Raw genomic sequence first — 15,543 nt, forward strand, 5'->3', positions numbered from 1 at the left:
GTCGTGAAGGAATAGAAACAAGACCCCAGATTTTGACTTTAGTGTTCCTTTTACTGTGTATACATACACATTTAATTGAAAAAAGGGGGACATTGGTTCAAATATGAAGTGAGTAGAGTGGTCTTAGGGTATGTATTGTAAAAACAAGACAAAATTGTAGCCATTATGAAGACTGCTAAAGCATCTACAGTGATTAGCATGTAATGATTACTCTGTAAATGTTAGAGCCTCTTCATCTTGCCGCTCTTGAATTGTATTTTTATCCTTTCACGCTGCTCATGGGCAAATACTCAGTAAAACTGCATTTTATTCCCCCAGAACTTGCAAAGTCAAATCCATGATAATTACGGTATGAAATCAGTTCTGCAAAGCTAGCCCACATGAATGTTTAATAAGCACACAAAATAAGAAAAATAATACTGTGGATGGAAATTTAGAAAAAGGTTTACCTACTCTTGAAGTCACTCTTCGAGCAAAAATGGTTCTTAGATATCACTAAAAATCTGACCCAACAAATCTGGAAATCACTCATGGATATGAACTTCCTTGTTCCAAGTTCCACTTCCACTTGAGACCAGACTCCTACTCTGTCACACAGCTGCCTCCCACCTTCTGCCCCACCCACGCTACATGATTTCTGCCACAAAGAGTGACTTTGCTCAAGGCTCTCAGCAGTGCACTGCACGCCATCAGATGAGCTGTGCTTCGTGAAACACCACCAAGCAAAGCCTCCTCTCGGTGCAATTTAATGAAAGGTATTCCTTTGATGTGGTCTGAAAATGACTATCAGTATAAAACTCTCAGCCCTATGGAGAAAACCTGTATGGCAATCCCCAAGTAACACCCCTTAGAGTATGCAACTCTCTCATCATTAACCCTGCGGGAGAAGAATTTGTCTGTGTTATCTGATTGTAGTTTGCTTAAAAAAAAAGTTCTCCTCTTATGAAAACCTAGTAATGATCTTGTTAAATTCACATTTTTTGATTGTCCATGAGAAATGTAGCTGCTAGCCAGAAAACCTGAAATTAATTTTTCAAAGAAAAGATTCGTGGTTATATTTAAATTGCTTTTCACTTCCTTCAGTCTCACACACACACACACACACACACGCACACACACACGCACACAAACATGCCAGACATGCCCTCTCTCTACTTCCTTTAGACTTATATCAACATTACTTCATTTATTCACTCACAATACACTCCTTCGATCTGCCCTGTGTTAGTCTTATGCTAGCCCTAAAGCACAGTGCACTGTTTTCCCTGTAGGGGATCCATGGGAGACCGACCCTCCCTCACACAGGTACATTACTGGTGCCCCCTCACGCTGCAGAGAACAGACATAGTGTAAGAGGGCGACCGAAGGAGAAGCTACCCCTTCCCGAAGCGTCAGAACACATCTCACAGAGGAAATGGTTTTGAACCAGATCTCAGAAGGGATAGTGGGCAAAGGTGAGGACTCCAAGTTTGGAAAGGTTGCAATCATAATGAAAATGATAAAAAAAATTTTTTTTTAGTCAAGTGAAATAATTTTTAAAACTGTAAATGAGCAGTTTTGTTCCAATGGAGGCTTTTAAGCAAGAAAGACCAGATTTAGGCTCATTTTAAAACTATCTAATGTGACCATCTTTGGCAAAACTTCTGCCCTGCCTTACACAGGGCCCACTCTGAGAGCCTGAGCAAAGGCTGACCAGGGCATCACAGCTGAGCTGGTCTTCTGTCCAGAAAGCAAGCACCTGCAGCCTTCTGGATGTGAAATTCTGTGTCTGCCCTGGCTACAGCAACACAGAGGAGGGAAACTGAACCATTTTGTTTATGTTGGAGGTAAATTGCACAGAGATTTTGAAGGTGCCAGCCTACTTTTTCAGTTCGAGGGTTTAAAAAAAGAGAGAAAGAGTTGGGGCTAATTTGAATAGCGGCTTGCGTTCCCAAGAGCTTTGTGCTTTGGTAAGCAATGTTGGCTGATTATTGCCCGCTGCTTTTCTGAAACAGCTGTCTGTCTCCTTTTAGAGCTCTATTCTAAGGAGATTGAAAGAGCCACAGAGAAGAATTTAACTCCTAAACCCTCGGTTTAGTTCATTTGGGTAAAAGTGATAGGAAAGTGGTGACAGGGCTTTGTCTGCCTGTTTTGGAAAATGAAAGATCCTTTTTGTGGGCTGAAATGGAAGGTATAGATATGTCAGTCCTCTGAAGCCTACCTTCTCAATACTGTGACGACTCTCTGTGTCTTTGAGCGTACTTAGTTTACAGCTAGAATTTACCATTTATTTCAACAGGACCCGCATCGCTCGGATGCTTGTTCTGTTTCTGAGTATGACTATAGTCTAGTGGAACCATACCATGCCATTGAGGTAGATTTATTGTCACATGTAATCCAGCACTGCCTTTTATTCATTTGGTAATTGTTCATTCAGCACTGTATGCACTGCACCTTTTATAGATGTGATGTGTACTGTACTTCATTGCTGGAGTCCGTTTCCTGTCACCACCAGTTCTAATTACATCTCTTACCAAAGGGCCCTTGGCTCCATGAGCTCCCGTTTTATAGTAGTATGAAAATGAAACAGGCCTGACCAGGAGACAAGGGTTTTGGGTGAACAGAAGCAAGGTTTTCAGGATCTTGATGGTCCCAGATGTGCAGTAATCCAGCAGCACTGGTTGTTATTAGATAAAATGCCCAGACTCCCTGCCCTGCTCCATGAGGTGTCTGGATTCACTATCACTTATTTCCAACTGGATCCCATATCCCTCTGACCAAAGCCTATAATTTCACAAACTTTCAGAGGTTCTTCTCAATTGATCAGGGACCGCTGATTCCTGAGGACAGACCAAAGCATTCTGCAGTTTATCTCGCTTTCTCCAGTAGTTATCTTTGCTTGTCTGGTATCTTCTGCATTTTTCTGAGTATCTAGATAATGCACATAATAACACTGATATCAAATCAGTGAATACTGAATATCAAATATTTGTTAAGCACTTACTATATGTCAAGAGTATACTAAATTTTCACATGTTATTTTACTTACCACAACAATCTTATGGCTGATGAAGAAATTGAGAATCAGGTAATTCTCTGGTAGTCACAGAGCTGGACCAGAGTGAGAACTAGAAAAGCAGAACCAGAGTGAGAAGATGCATTTCTTTATTTTCCAAGACAGCTTGAATTTATAATAGCAATGGTTATCACTTACTGGGCACTCACTACAGATCACTTTTCATACATTAATTCAGGTAATTCTCAAGAATCCTAAAAGTATGGTTATCACTGTCTCAGAGAATGATTACATAACTTACCAACATGCACACCATTACCAAAAGGGCAGAATACATCAGCCTAGAGCAGCCTGGCTCCAGAGTCTCTAGTGGCCTACTGTTTAATATATGACAAAATTATATTAAATGTTAAAATTTATATTTGTCATATATTATGGTTTTTTAAAGTTAGTATATCTTTGCAGAACATAATGTTCCCTTACCTTGTGTAGAACTGACTCATGGTTATAACACATCTTAATTCCTTTGTCATCGCCTTTCCCCTCCATCTCTTGCTTTCCTTCACATTTGAGAAAAGTCTATCTCCTTACACTCTATTATCCTTTATTTTGTTCTTTATTTATAAGTTGGCCCTATCATATGACAGAACCCATGCAATACTAAAGCTTATAGTTCTGGTTTATTTTAACAACATTGTGATGTCAGGATGCATCCATTTTCCTAAAATGGCTCAAATTTAACTTTGTCAAGTCAAGTAGTACTTCATTATGTAAACATACCACATCTCTTTTTAACATACCACACATTTCTTTAACCATTCATCTGTTGATGGGCGCATAACCTACTTCCAAGTTTTAGCTATTATGACCTATGGTGTTATGAACGTGAGTATGCATGTCTCACTGTACTATGACGTCATTAACTCTTTCAGAAAGATAACTAGAAAGTGACTAGCTGGGTTAAACAAAATTTCTATCTTTAGTTTTTGAGGGTTATCTATTCTGATTTCCATAGTGATTGTATTAGTTTATATTCTCACCAACAATGTAGATGTGTTCCTTTTTCCCCACAGCCTCACCAGCGTTTGTTATTTGATTCTTCGTGATAGCCATTCTTTCTTGGGTAAGATGGAATCTCCCTGTTGTTTTAATTTGCATTTCTGTAATGACCAGCATTCCTGTTGAACATTCCTTTGTGTATATTGGCCATTTCTAAGAGGATGCATTATTTAAAATGCTTCAGCCCTTGGGAGCATCTCTGGGACCGAACCTGCATACCTTGGAATCTTTGATCATGCCTCTCAAGCTAACACTATCTTACTTTTTTGGCTATGATTTTCCAAAAATACACTCCCAGGCCCTCTCAATAATAATGGAGTCTACTACAGCCACAGTATAAGGAGTTTGCTCAAATGCCAGCATACAAGGCCCAAACTGCCCTACCTTTGCTTCAGTTATCTCAGAGAGAAATCAACATTTGAAGCCAGATGTAGCTTCTGCTCACATAAAACACAATATATGGTTTCTATACCTGGAGTTAAAATAGCATCAGAGAGGCATCTTCTCAACCAGTTCAGCAATTACTCCTGTGCCCTGATAGAGCTGATTGAAGCCCACATTATCAACTTACTCAGCAAGCACTTCCTGAGTCCCTGGTGTATTGGGAGCACTCTAACAGTCTATAGGACACAAAGATGAATAAGACCGACTCAAAAATCATAGGGACCTGCTGTCCCAACAGAATTAGTAATGAGGACCCCCAGGAAGCAAAAGCAGAGCCAGAAGTTTTGTCCATTCTGATATTATTGGACACAAAAGTCATCTTTTTCTTTCGTGATTCCCCCCTTGAAAACCCCGAGTGAGCCCATCATTCCTAAATCTTTATCTTCTTCCAGACACTTCATCTATTTGGCTTCAAAATTACTAACATTTCTTTATCAACAATAAATAGATATAACTTATCCTTTTTGCAAATACAGTTTAGTCACATTTCCTTCCAAATAATCATTACTGCTTCTCATCACTATCAGTGTCGGACATGAGTCACCTCTGTGGGTTGCTCCCCATCTCTTCTGCGAAAGCCCTGCTTAGACAACTCCTGGAAAAATCACACCTCATGTGCAAGAGGCATAAAAATAGTCTTCTTGTGTCGTGCATGACCAGAAACATTTTCTTACAATTTCTTGTCCAGTCATTGTCAATCTATCGCATGATCCTGTATTCAGGTAAAAAATAAGCAATAACAACAAAATACAAAAGCAAAAACAGAAACCTTACTTTTCCTTTCAAGGAAGTAACCTTTTATTCTCAAAAGTGAGGTAGATCAAGATCATTTCCTTATCTGCTCTCTTGTCCTGATATCAGAATATGTGAGTTAAAACCAATTATGCTATGAGATGCTTTTGTTGCCCAAGGCAAGTCATTTCATACTTATACATGTTTAATGCTTACCTTTAATATTTTAATGTGTTTTGATTATATCTCACCATGTAATTTTAGTTAGTGTTCTAGGTATCATAATACACATATTTAACTTCTAATGATCTGCATAGAATTAATATTTAACTTCTGATGATCTACATAGAATTACTACTTACTTCTTCAAGTGGAATGTAAAAACCTTACCATCCTGTATTTCCCTTTATCATGTAAATATGTCATTTTTACATAGTACATTTGCAGAGATTGAAAATTGCCTACCATGTTCTAGTTTTCCCTTTTAGCCATTAAACATATTTAAAGAACTTGTGAGGAGAAGAATAATCTATTCATTTACCATGACTGTTTCCGTTTCCTCATTCCCAATGTCTGAATTTTCTTCTATTTGAAGATTTCCTTTACTGGTCTTTTTAGAGCAGGTCTGCTGGCATCAAAGTCCTGTAATTTTCTCATGCTCGAAATGTTTTTGTTTCACTTCATTCCTGAAGGATATTTTCACAGGACGCAGAATTCTGGGTGAATAATGTTTTTTCTTCAAACATTTCCTTCAATGTGCTATATGGAGCTGAACAACACAGTTTGTTTTCAGAGACCAGAGACCAGAATCTGCTCGGTTTTGTCTATTTATGATGAAACACATGGTGAAAGATATTCAAAATTTGTTAATACTTCTGAATGAAGCCTCAAGATTTCAAAGCAAAAACAATTCTATAGCACATATAAAATATCCACTTACAATAACAGGAGATGATGAGCCAATGTAATTCCAAATCCCAGTCTGTGACTGCTTTTGTAATTGGCCTTCTCACAATTAACTGAAATGATATATTATCTCTCTCATTATAGTCCCCGTTGTTCTTTTCCCTGATTTTCCCTTCCTGTTGTGATCACATTTCATCATTGTCCTGGCTGGCAGGCACTAGTTGGAAAGCAAATATCATACAAACAACCAACTTTATCATCATTAATAATACTGTGTGCATTCCTTAGTGGGCTGCTTATTAAATAATAATGAAAAAGTTAATAATAACAAAAGTCTTGACTTCTTCACTGAAGTAACAGGATTTACAATATACCTTCTTGAAATACCAAATAAATACCAATATTAGCCCTCAATATGGCTTGGATCCATGTTCTAGCCTCATTACACATTCTCTCACCTAACCTGAGGCTCTAATTTACCCATAATTTTTTCCTCGTGTCTCTCCACTTCCCCTCTTCAAGATGATAATGTCAGTGTCTAACGTCAGTGTGCCAAATCAAGCATCACTCCATTTTAAAAGAGTTTTCTTTGTTTCCTCTTCAACTGCTATGATAGGCAGAAGGGTAGCTACCCGAAATGTCCACAGCTCAATCCATAGAACCTAAGAATATGTTACCCTGCTTGACAAAAGGAATTTTGCAAATGTGATTGGTAAGGGCTTCAGTTGCAGAGACTATCTTCTGTTTTTCTGGTGGGCCCAATCTAATTGCATGACTAGAGAAAACCTTTTCCAGCTAGGATCAGAGGGAAATGTGACATGGAAGATTACAAAGATGCAGTGTCTTGACTTTGAAGATGGAAGAAGCGAACTAAGAACCAGAAAGTGTGGGAAACGTCTAGCAGATGAAAAAAAAGAAGAAGTGATTCTTAGAGACTGCAGAAAGAAATGTAGCCCTGGGAGTAAACACCTTGATTTTAGCCCCATGAGATTTATGTCAGACTTCTCACCTACAGAACTATGAGAATAAATTTGTGACTTTTTAAACCACTAAGTTTGTGGTAATTTATTAACACAGCAATAGGAAACTGAAGTCCCTTCTAGCTTAGGGTAAAGGGCATTTCTATAAGCTTTTATTAAACTCCACAAATGCTGCTAACAATATGTACACAGTACTTACCACACCATATTGATACCATATGTTTGCTTGTCTGCTTCTTGCAATTGACTGCTAGGGCCTGGAAAGCAGACACAGGTCGTATGTGTGCAGTTGGGTGTCTGGTAATCCAGTCATTCATTTCTCATAATAGTTATTGAGTCATCATTTCACCTAGCCTCTGGGATGTGCTCTGATAGTGGCAATGCATATTAACATTTCTCTTTTATTCCAATGTCTTTAATTTCTTTAATTAAAGAAATTAGGCAAGGATCAGATAATAAAGGAGGATGACTTCACCTGAAAGTGGATCCTACCAGCATTCATTTCTTCAGATCTGAAAGTCAGAAGAGGTTAAAGATATATTTGTATCCACAAAATCTTGCCAATGAGTCACAGAGGTTATTCTGGGATATACAATAAGCCAAGGAGAAGGAGCATCAACTTTAGAAAGGAAACAAAGTTGTTTATTTTTCAAAGAGTGCTGAACAGGAGGCATCGAGCAATGTTGCCCATGACACCATCAGATAGATGACTATTTCTAAGCCAAGTTATGAATCACATTAGCATTCTCTGTCCAAAAAGCAAAACATGTGAGATCAGTTTGGGGATGACTTTGTGTTCTGGTTGACTTTGCAATGTTTTTGCAATATTTTCTAACCTGGCCCACCAGACACTGAGGCAGGGGGAAAGAAAAGGGCCGAGAGACTTATCTGTCACCCCACCAGTGTGTCTTTCTTCCACTTTCTCTTGTACTTGTGTTGCGTCTTTATACACAGGATGACTACCTTCACCCTCTTTTACAGTTATGATCCCCAAAGTGAAATGACGTGTTCACTACGGACACCCTCAACTTTTAAAATAAAGAGTATACACACTTCAAACTTGGTATCTTAACCTCTGTTAAACTGAGAACTTCTTGACCCTTGGAAAGTTACTCAGGAATATAAGCTTATTTCATCATTTCACTTACCTCATCTCCCAATGTCAGCATAGGGAATCAAGGAACCAACTGTTGGTTTGTAAATGCATATGCATCCCTGGTTAATTCTTTAGCAGAAAGATTTGTGTGTTGTTCTGGCCTATCACTTAATTTTCCAAAAATGAATCATAGGATTAAACAAAGAGGCTATTTACATGATGCAGGTTAGAAAATACTGCAAAAGGATTGCAAAGGAAACAAGTGGTACTCAGGTTTGTAAACAAAGGAGACATTATGGCATGGGAAAAGAAAAAATCCAGTCCTTCATACTATATTTTTATTGAAGCTGATCAAAATGCAACATAGAGTAAGCGAGTGAGTCAAGGCAGATACATCATGGTGTCTAAGTCTCAGCAGCTTCTCCTACACTGTGATTCACGCACCGTACAATCAATTTGGTCCTGTCTTGCAGTATTGATTAGGAAGATGGCTGAAATGATTTTACCTTCCAGAGTCAGGTTCAGCAGCTTTCAAGCGAACCAAAATCCAGTCAAGTATTTCACTCATTCTTTATCTTATTCTGGTTTTTTAAGTCTTCTGTACAATCCAAGATCGTACAATCCTTTATCAATTTGAGCATTCTCTTTCTTGCTTCTTGCTATCCGACTTTTATATTTTGTGTGGTGAAACTTTAAGTTAGGCCCGGGCTGATTTTAGCTCAGCCCGGGCCTAACTTAAAAAATCACCCAGGGCAAAGATTCCTTCAAAACATTATTGTGTGGTGAAACTTTAAGTTAGGCCCGGGTGATTTTAGCTCAGCCCGGGCCTAACTTAAAAAATCACCCAGGGCAAAGATTCCTTCAAAACATTATTTTCCTAATAAATTACCACTCTGGGGGGTAGGTTGCATTTTTATCTCATTTCCAGGCATATTCATATTTCATTCTTCTCAGCTTGTGAGATCTATGTATTTCAACAAGCTGGAAAGAGATTACCTTTACATGATAGTCATCCACAGACATTTCCTAGAAGATACTTTCATTCTGTCTTCTAAATGTTGCCTCGTGTGTCATGTATCAATCATAATAAGTTAGTTTATGCAGTGGAAAAAATCTTGGCAGTTTAGAACAATAAAAGTTTATTCCTTGTCTGAGAGAGGGATCCCTCAATGTCATCACAGAGCAGATTAGCCAGGCTAACAAAATGGCCATCATTTTAGGGGGAGAGAGACCTCTGGCTAATATCACGTTGACAACTGACTACCTGGAAAACAACCCTACTGCATTTGAGGAAGATAGAGATTGAAAATATTTGGTGGACAATACTAATGACAGTCACATACTTGTATAGAAATTTTTGCATCAATGTTGTCAAATGATCTATAAATTATCAAATTTCCTGTCTTGCCCACGATGCAGCTGTTTATCACAGTAACCTACTCGATATTTATGACAATTGCATGTATTAAATCAGAACATATCTGTTTCCATTTTCTCTTATTTCAGACTAATGTTCTCTATCTTTCTTGTACTAATCCCTCCAACACACACATAACTCTCCTCATCCGACCTTAACTACTCTAACAATTCTCTAACTGACCTCAGTGTTCCTCCGTTTGCCTTCCAAATTAGTCCTTCTTTTCAAAATATAAATCAAATAAAGTCTTCTGATATTTAAGACCTTCATATTTCCTCCCACCAGAAATAAAATACAAACTCTTGGCCACAGCTTATGACAGTTCAGCCCTCTGTGCCTCAACTTCACCCGATAACATTTCTCCTTACCCGTGCTACTGCAGGCTCGATACTCTTTACCGTGATCTTCAAGCAAGCCAAGCTAATTCCTACATTACCCACTTTGCTTAAGTCTTTCCTCAACTTAGAATGTTGTTCCCCCGAATCTTCTTGTGACGGGCACGTCCTTGTCATTCATATCTTACAACAGTGCACCATATGTAGACAGGCTGTTTCTACCCACGTAAACTAAAATAGGATCCCTTTCAATCACTTACTGTTATTCATTCACTTAATAAATATTTTAAGTGTCAGTCATGTGCCAGACACTACTTCAGATACTTATGCATATTCATGAACAAAATAAATATTCTTGTTTTAGTGAGAGAAGACAAAAAATATAAAATTACATTAAGGTATATATTTTGCTAAAAGATGGTTTTTTAAAAGAACGAAAACGAGAACCAGAAAGGTGCCTATTAAAAAGGCTTTAATTTACCAAAATTTAGATAATATTGATTACCACTGAGTCTGGATCCTGCTACGTCCATATAATTAATACCTCAGTATTATAGGTTATGATTAACGGGAAGCTTGTCTGTATAAAGTATTTCATTTAATCAAGGAAGCAAGAATGAAAGAGCTCAGAGTCTCATCCTTTTCCAAAATCTTTGAAATTCTTTGTTGTGAGTGAGAGATGCTGTCCTGTGTATTGTTGTATAGAATAGGAAAGTTGGGATATATCTGCTCATTCATTGTAATGTGGAGGCCAACACTTCTACAACAAGAGGCAGGTTAACAAGCATACAGATTCATTTAATTCAAGTTTCATGTGACAGAAGAGCCCTCAGCATTAACAAAAATAATAACTTGGGAAAAACTATATTTTTCGACTTATATCTGAAGAAGAGTTGGTGGCCAAATAGAAACGCAATTGGACAGAACAGTATGATTGAATGAAAATGAACCATTATCTCAGAGAAGAACACAATGAGATCTCTATGTTCAAAGTCTTTTTGGACTCTCTGTAGCCCTCTATCCTCCCAGGTGTGGGCAGGAGGCCCCTGGAATGAGGGACTTCAAGGAAGAAGGAAGAAAGTGACCTTTATAGGTCTTAAAGTTTGCTTTGAGAAAGAGGAATTCTAATTTTTAGATTAATCTTGGGAAAGAGGAATTCTGGTTTCTATGACTTGTTTCTGGGGACAAAGAGCAGGAGACATAAGGCTGATAGAAGGTTTAAAGTACCAAATATACCAAGGCATCATACTTTGTAAATCACATTGTGAGCCCCATCAGCAGAATATTTACCATTATCTCCGTCATCTACCTATGAGACACCAGTAAACATCTATAAATCTTGCCAGATCTTGCAAGGAGAAGGGGTGGTCCCTGCTTGAGAACCAGTGATCTAAAAAGTGAGCATCATTGGTGACTTATATAATGGACAGATAGACAGACATTATATGCTATCTGATAGAAGCAAAAACACAGTCCAAAGAATAATCTTACCTAAAAATAAAGAAAACCTTGATATAATTAAGTCTCTAGATCTAACTACCAACACATAGGAAATACAGGGAATAGAGATTTATGTTAGATAATAACAGACAGGGGTGGGGATACAGCTCAGCATTCCTGGTACTCTCCCCTCCAAGTAGATAAAATCAGACAGACAATCAACAAACATCAAACTGTAGAAAATAATCAATTTCTTCAACCAAGGATGATAAGATAGAAGACAGGAAGACAGGGAATCCAGAGATTAAGAAAAACAGCAAAATTTGGGAAAATACAACACTGACTGCATACTTGGTAAATTTAAGTAATTATTAAAATTTTGGTGAAGTAACAATATTGTGATTGCTTTTAAGGAATATATTTTTCTTGAAGGCTGATGCTAAAATACAACAGATTTTCGTTATTCCCAGATTTCATATTTACAAGTTTTATCTCTTATTTTTTTTATTTTAAAGAGAATGAAATCAAAACAAAACAGAATAAAGTTAATCAGAGCAGAACTTTGAAAGTGATACAGAACTTCAAAACCAGATAATAGGAAATCAACAATGGCTACCACAATGTCTCTTGTTTTCTTCAAAATAGCTGTCTACATCATCAGACATAATAAAATCAAACAAAACAACCAGGATAAAACCAATCAAAACAAAAGGATGAAAGCATTTTTTGTTTTGTTTATTTTCATTTATACTGCATACTGTTATCCTCTTAATAGATGCTCAGATTACCAGCCTTAGGCCTGCAAAATCAATCGAACAATATAAACATTAAGTTGTTTGGTACTTCACATGCTATCAGCTTAGCCTGTCCTCCGAATCATCTGGTTGCTTATGTGTGTGTGTTTTGGGTGGGAGGCTCTTGACTTCCAACCGACATGCTGATAGGCTCACAGGAAAGATGAATTGGCTTCTTGTTCTTCTTGTTACTCCTCCCAAGCCCAATTCCCATGAGTTGATGGAAGCTATATTTACAAATTTTGCCTACTCACTAAACTTTGTTAGCTTGAAATTGATCCTCCAAGTGCTTTCACAATCATTCAGTATCTGTGCAGTGAGGCAAAACACTTGCACCTAACTGTTCATGTTCCTAGCTGAAGTTCTCACTGGAAACAATCTTTAGTGTCACATTTTGTGTTCATTTTTTTCCCTGATAATTTCACCACTTAAAATAGACTCCAACCCCAACCGCATAGTGTTGAGGTTCTGTCTAATGTTTCTGTAAACATGAAGGCAATACCATACTTAACAGAGAAAAACTTTCAGGCATGTTATGGAGCTGTTGGCCATGAGGTCAATGTTAATAAACTAAGTATCTATTAAAGTAGGTGCACTTAAACAGAAACACACAGAAAGCAAAGTTATGCACTGATCTGTTGATGGAAATGTGATCAAGCATTCACAGGAATCTAACTCTGTATTTCCCCTGGCAACAATGGTTTGGTAGTCACTAATTCAGTGTTCACAGTGGCTTTATAGAACATAATTACCACAAATGAAAATCATCTTATTACAAATGTAATTATATGACTTTATATTTGCTACAAAATGATCTAGGTTGAGGAGTAGCAGATGGGGGTAAATGGCAAAAGATTGGTTATAGTTAATAATTTAAACCTGAGTGATGAATATTTGGAGTTTCATTATATTATACCTTTGTACACATTTAAATATTCTATAAAAAGTGAGAGAAATAGAGTAGATTAGTGGGATAGAATTTAGGGAGCATGCAGCAGAAGTTTACAGTTTCAGTTAAGATGAGCAAGTAACATTTCAGAAAGAATTAAGGACTATAGCTGGAATAAAAACAACCCAAGCAAAGGGAAAGTTACTGCAAAGGCCCTGTGGCAAGGCACAAAGAATAGCAAGAAAATCAATATGGCTGGAACACAGTGAATTGAGAAAGGATGAGACTGCAGAAGTAAAGGAGATCCAGATCATGTTGAACCTGATAGGCCACTGTAAGGATTTTGATTAGTGTAGTGGTTGATACATTGTGTCAACTTGAAAAGTTTAGAAGTTTAACTAAGGGACTCAGCAGGGAGCTGAATCCTCACTTTGTAAACACCCTCATCCTGTGCAAGAGGAGGGCACAGAGATGGTGTGAGTACTACACCCGTCCTGGAAGGTGGGGCAGCCTGCTTACTACGTAAGGGGAGAAGAGGCTTGTTCTTCCCTTTCTGCTCATGTGGCTTTGCTGTCTTCTGCCACCTGGAGCTATTGCCCTCACCCTGCCTTGGAGCCAGCTGATTAGGGACTGAAACCTCCACAAACTGAGAGCTAAATAAATCTTTCCTTCCTTAATTTTGGGCATCAGTTATTTTGTCTTAGCAACGAAATGTAATCAAGACAATTAGATAGGCAGGCGATTGGAGGGTTTTGAGAGGAGGAATATGATCTGATTAAAATTTTAAATGTTTGTGTAACTTCATTGTTGAGGCTATACTTGAAAGAGTCTGGAATGAATTAAAAAAGACTGATTGTGATAATGCAAATAATAAATGCTTATAACTCAGGCCAGGGTGCTAGCAATGGAGGCTGTGAGATACACTTAGATTCTAGACATATTTTGAAAACTGAGACAATCACAGGGTTTCCTGACCAGCTAGATGTGAGATATGAGACAAAAAATGACCAAAATTTTATACCTCAGTCACTTTAAGGAAGAAATTTTTAATAACTGACCTGGTAGAGAGAATGCTTGATAAGGAAAAATAAGAAGTTTGTTTCTAAGCATGTAAAACCTTGAGATATCTATTCAGATTCCAATACAAATGTTAAGTACTAAGTTGTGCAAGTAAACCCAGGATTCAAGAGAGACACTGGCTTGCAGACATAAGCAGGTGGTCAGCACTTGGAGACGGTACTGCAAGCAATAGAACTGAATGAGTTCTCAAAAGGCAGGAATGCTGAGTGCTTCATTTCACCCACAACACTGATTTGAATGTGCAGCCCTTTCTAACAATCTGTGAGAGACAAGTCCTAGAACACATGAAATATGAAAACCTGCAGATATTCAAGTTGCTTACATAAAATAGTAAAGTATTTTACTATTTTAATCTATGCACACCCTCCTATATCCTTTAGAACTCTCGGTCTCCTACTAAAATGAAAATAGCGTAAGACCAAATACCTCAGCTGTTTGGTCTACTGTCACACCACGAAGCGTAAAAGAGAGCCAGCTACATAGTAGGTGCTGAGTGATACAAGTATTGATGAACTGTTGGTTACTTCCTGTTAGAATGTCGGCATACACAATCCTAGAATTATCCATCTTTTTATTCAGTTCCTTTAAATTCCTGACCCAAGACAGGAAATCAGTTGTTTGTGTTCAAATAACAGTAAATGACAAAACTAGGTTTTAGATCCAAGTCCACTGAATTTTAAACCTGCAACCAGATTCCAGAAGAATGCTTTATTCTAATCTTACCTTTTGCATGAAAGTCTTAAACTAAGTTAATTGATATCTTCAATCAGTTGGTCAAAGTACATTAAATAAAAAGACATACTAAGGACCACTTCTATATCATTTTTAATGACTTCCAATTATTCCCACAAATTGCTAGTAACTCTGATAGTCAAGATTGTTGAAATTCCTTTTTCCTGTAAAACAGTTAATGCCTTCTCACCTCCAAAGAACTTTGTGACAATTAGTCCATTATCAGATCAATATTGCCTTCAAGTTTTCCTCTGATCAGGCAAAGATAGTGAATAAGACAACAGGGCCAATTGTATCTCTCAGAAGTTCTGCCTAAGTTGGACAAGACGCCTAGGGAAATTACTCCCTAAAACAAGCCTCACTGTCTGCCTCTAAGCAAACTGAAATAAGGTTGACAAACACTTGTTACATAGTAAGATGGCCAGTGTGGCTGGGAAGCCACATCAGAGAGGAGACTCATCTACACCTAAGCAGCATCCAGTCTGACACCTGCCAGCGTCTCAGAAATGCTGCATAGTCTGAAGGGTCCAGGTGTACACATCACAGTTCTCTAATCGCCATGAGTGCTACTGCAGCGGGCCATGATTGGACAGGAAGTGAGCCACAGAGAACCAAAGCTTGTGACAATTAAAGAATCAAAGACT

General features: G+C 37.9%; 1 protein-coding gene across 1 annotated transcript in view; it reads left to right on the plus strand.

Moving 5' to 3' along the window:
• The window catches only part of Kcnmb2 (potassium calcium-activated channel subfamily M regulatory beta subunit 2), a 248,514-nt gene that overhangs the window by 149,230 nt on the left and 83,741 nt on the right, over positions 1–15,543 (plus strand). The window lies entirely within an intron of this gene.

This window comes from Cavia porcellus, unplaced genomic scaffold (assembly GCF_034190915.1).
Source record: "Cavia porcellus strain 051 isolate PalLab524CR breed Dunkin Hartley unplaced genomic scaffold, mCavPor4.1 scaffold_17, whole genome shotgun sequence".
NCBI lineage: Eukaryota > Metazoa > Chordata > Mammalia > Rodentia > Caviidae > Cavia > Cavia porcellus.